Raw genomic sequence first — 3,834 nt, 5'->3', positions numbered from 1 at the left:
ACACACACACACACACACACACACACACACACACACACACACACGGATGCGCTAAAGTGAGCGGGAGCGTAAATTGCTAATTCTGCGCTCCGGCCACCCGGTTCAGCCGCTTCCTTGAATTAGTAATTTTCTTTCCCACCTATAGTAATTGTCCCGGCAAAAATAGTAACCAAATAAATTTGGTTACCACTGTGCCCCTCCGATCCCCCGTCCGCTCTGTTTGCCCTGGGCAGTCTAGTAATACTCTAGAAATGATAGTAATGTAGTTACTTTGGTTGTCGTTGCACCCCATTGGTCCTCCCGCCGAAGTAATGTTTTCAATCAGTCTTCTAGTAATAAACCGAAAAATATAGTAACCAAATTTAAATGGTTACTACTGCAACGGGCGAAGCTGCTGAAGATCAAGAGGAACCAGACGATGTGCCCGATGATGATGATCTCCGCCGGGTCATTGTCGATGCAAGGACGCAATGCGAAAGTCAAAAGGAGAAGCTGAAGTTCGATCGCATGTTAGAGGATCACAAAAAAGGGTTGTACCCCAATTGCGAAGATGGCAACACAAAGCTCGGTGCCGTACTGGAATTGCTGCAGTGGAAGGCAGAGAATGTTGTGCCTGACAAAGGATTTGAGAAGCTACTTAAAATGTTGAAGAAGAAGCTTCCAAAGGATAACGAATTGCCCGACAGTACATACGCAGCAAAGAAGGTCGTATGCCCTCTAGGATTGGAGGTGCAGAAGATACATGCATGCCCTAATGACTGCATCCTCTACCGCGGTGCGTACAAGGATCTGAACGCATGCCCTGTATGCGGTGCATTACGGTATAAGATCAGACGAGATGACCCTGGTGATGTTGACGGCGAGCCCCCCAGAAAGAGGGTTCCTGCGAAGGTGATGTGGTATGCTCCTATAATACCACGGTTGAAACGTCTGTTCAGAAACGGAGAGCATGCCAAGTTGATGCGATGACACAGTGAGGACCGTAAGAAAGATGGGAAGTTGAGAGCACCCGCTGACGGGTCGCAGTGGAGAAAACTCGAGAGAAAGTACTGGGATGAGTTTGCAAGTGATCCAAGGAACGTATGGTTTGCTTTAAGCGCGGATTGCATTAATCCTTTCGGGGAGCAGAGCAGCAATCACAACACCTGGCCCGTGACTCTATGTATGCATAACCTTCCTCCTTGGATGTGCATGAAGCGGAAGTTCATTATGATGCCAGTTCTCATCCAAGGCCCTAAGCAACCCGGCAACGACATTGATGTGTAGCTAAGGCCATTAGTTGAAGAATTTTTACAGTTGTGAAATGGAAACGGTGTACGTACGTGGGATAAGCACAAACAGGAGGAATTTGACCTAAAGGCGTTGCTGTTCGTGACCATCAATGATTGGCCCGCTCTCAGTAACCTTTCAGGACAGACAAACAAGGGATACCACGCATGCACGCACTGTTTACTTGACACCGATAGTATATACCTGGGAAGCTGCAGGAAGAATGTGTATCTAGGCCATCATCGATTTCTTCCGACCAACCATCGATGTCGAAAGAAAGGCAAGCATTTCAAAGGTGAGGCAGATCACCGGAAGAAGCCCGCCATGCGTACCGGTGATCACGTACTTGCTATGGTCAATGATTTACACGTAATCTTTGGAAAGGGTCCCAGGCTCCCAGCGCACTAGCTGTTCCGAATGACGCTGAGGGACACACACCCATGTGGAAGAAGAAATCTATATTTTGGGACCTACCCTACTGGAAAGACCTAGAGGTCCACTCTTCAATCGACGTGATGCACGCGACGAAGAACCTTTGCGTGAACCTATTAGGCTTCTTGGGCATGTATGGAAAGACAAAAGATACACCTGAGGCACGGGAGGACCTGCAACGTTTGCACGAAAAAAGACGGCATGCCTGCAACGTTTGTACTACTATTCATGCCCTTAGGGGGATAGATTGGTAGGAAAAGACCATCGCTCGTCCCCGACTGCCACTCATAAGGAAGACAATCAAAGAAACACCCCATGCTTCAAATTTGTCACACAACGGTTACCATACGTGGATGCTACGGGATTTGCAAACCTCAACACAAGTGTCTCTACAATCCACAACCACCCACTAGCATAACTCTAATATTACTACCTTTATATCGCAAAACTATTGCAAGGAATCAAACATATCATATTCAGCGATCTACAAGTTTATGTAGGATTTTATGACTAACCATGTGATTGACCAATTCCTGTCATCTCTCTAAATAGATATAAGTGAAGCAAGAGAGTTTAATTCTTTCTACAAAAGATATGCCCACGCTCTAACAAATATAAGTGAAGCAAAAGAGCATTCTACAAATGGCGGTTCTCTATGTAAAGAGAAACAGGCAATCCAAACTTCAAATGATATAAGTGAAGCACATGAAGCATTCTATAAAGCCATACTCAAAAGATATAAGTGAAGTGCATAGAGCATTCTATAACTCAACCAAGGACTATCTCATACCAGCATGGTGCATAAAATAAAAGTGAAAACTAAATGCAAAAGACGCTCCAAGACTTGCACGTAATGCACGAACGAAATGAATTCGAAAACATACCGATACTTGTTGAAGAAAGAGGGGATGCCTCCCCAGCATCCCCAAGCTTAGACGCTTGAGTCTCCTTGAATATTTACTTGGGGTGCCTCGGGCATCCCCAAGCTTGAGCTCTTGCCTCTCTTCCTTCTTCTCACATCGAAACATCCTCGATTAGACACTACATCCACATAAAACTTCAACAGAAAACTCGGTAAGATCCGTTAGTATAATAAAGCAAATCACCACTCTAAGTACTGTCGCAAACCAATTCATATTTTGTTTTTGCATTGTCTCTACTGTAACATAACTTTTTCATGGCTTAATCCACTAATATAAATTGATAGATTCATCAAAACAAGCAAACTATGCATCAAAAACAGAATCTGTCAAAAATAGAACAGTCTGTAGCAATCTGAACATCCACCATACTTCTGGTACCCCAAAAATTCTACCAAAATTACAAAAAATAAAAACGTTGTACAGAAAGACAGTGAAAAAGGAATCAGAACCAATTGACGTTCGAGATAAAAATGTAAAATCGCTCACTACAGCCAAAGTTTCTGTCCTGCACCGTACAAACCAACAAGCATTGTAAACATCCTAAAGGCAAACCTAAGCACATTATTTTTATAATACAAAGGAATTGTACAAGGGGATAATTATTTTTTATTGAAAATTTTCTGTAATTAAGATTCACAAAGTTCCCTTGGGCCTGAACAAGTTTAAGGATGTCCCCCACTTTCACAATGCTCGTCTCTCTCACTTTCACTTTTCTTTTTGAAAAGTTTTGGGTTCCCCTCTTTATTTTTGTTGTTTTTAAACTATATGAAAGCACTCAACAGAAATAAATGACTCTCTAAAACTTCCGGATTGTCTCCCTGGTAGCGCTTTCTTTAAAGCCATTAAGCTAGGCGTTTAGTGCTCAAGTAATGAATCCACCCGGATCCCAAGGTATATCAAAGCCAATTTTAATTAACAATGATTTGTAATTTAGTAGTGATCACAAAGTAACATATATCATGCAAAAACGAAGTCTAACTCTCTTCCTATGCATCGACATGTCATAAAAGAACAATTCATGCACACCAAGTAAAGGCCAATGCATAGTATAAACAGTTTCTTGCAATTCTATCGTGTTGGAAACATAGAGAGGTGGAGATAGAGTTCCTCTCTCATAATAATTGCAAGTAGGAGCAGCAAGAACATGCATATTATATTCATCAAAATCATCATGTGCAATGGTAAAAGGCAACCCATCAATATAATCCTT

The sequence above is a fragment of the Triticum dicoccoides genome, chromosome 3B (genome assembly GCF_002162155.2).
Source record: "Triticum dicoccoides isolate Atlit2015 ecotype Zavitan chromosome 3B, WEW_v2.0, whole genome shotgun sequence".
Classification (NCBI taxonomy): Eukaryota; Viridiplantae; Streptophyta; class Magnoliopsida; order Poales; family Poaceae; genus Triticum; species Triticum dicoccoides.
Note: the sequence above shows the minus strand (reverse complement) of the source record.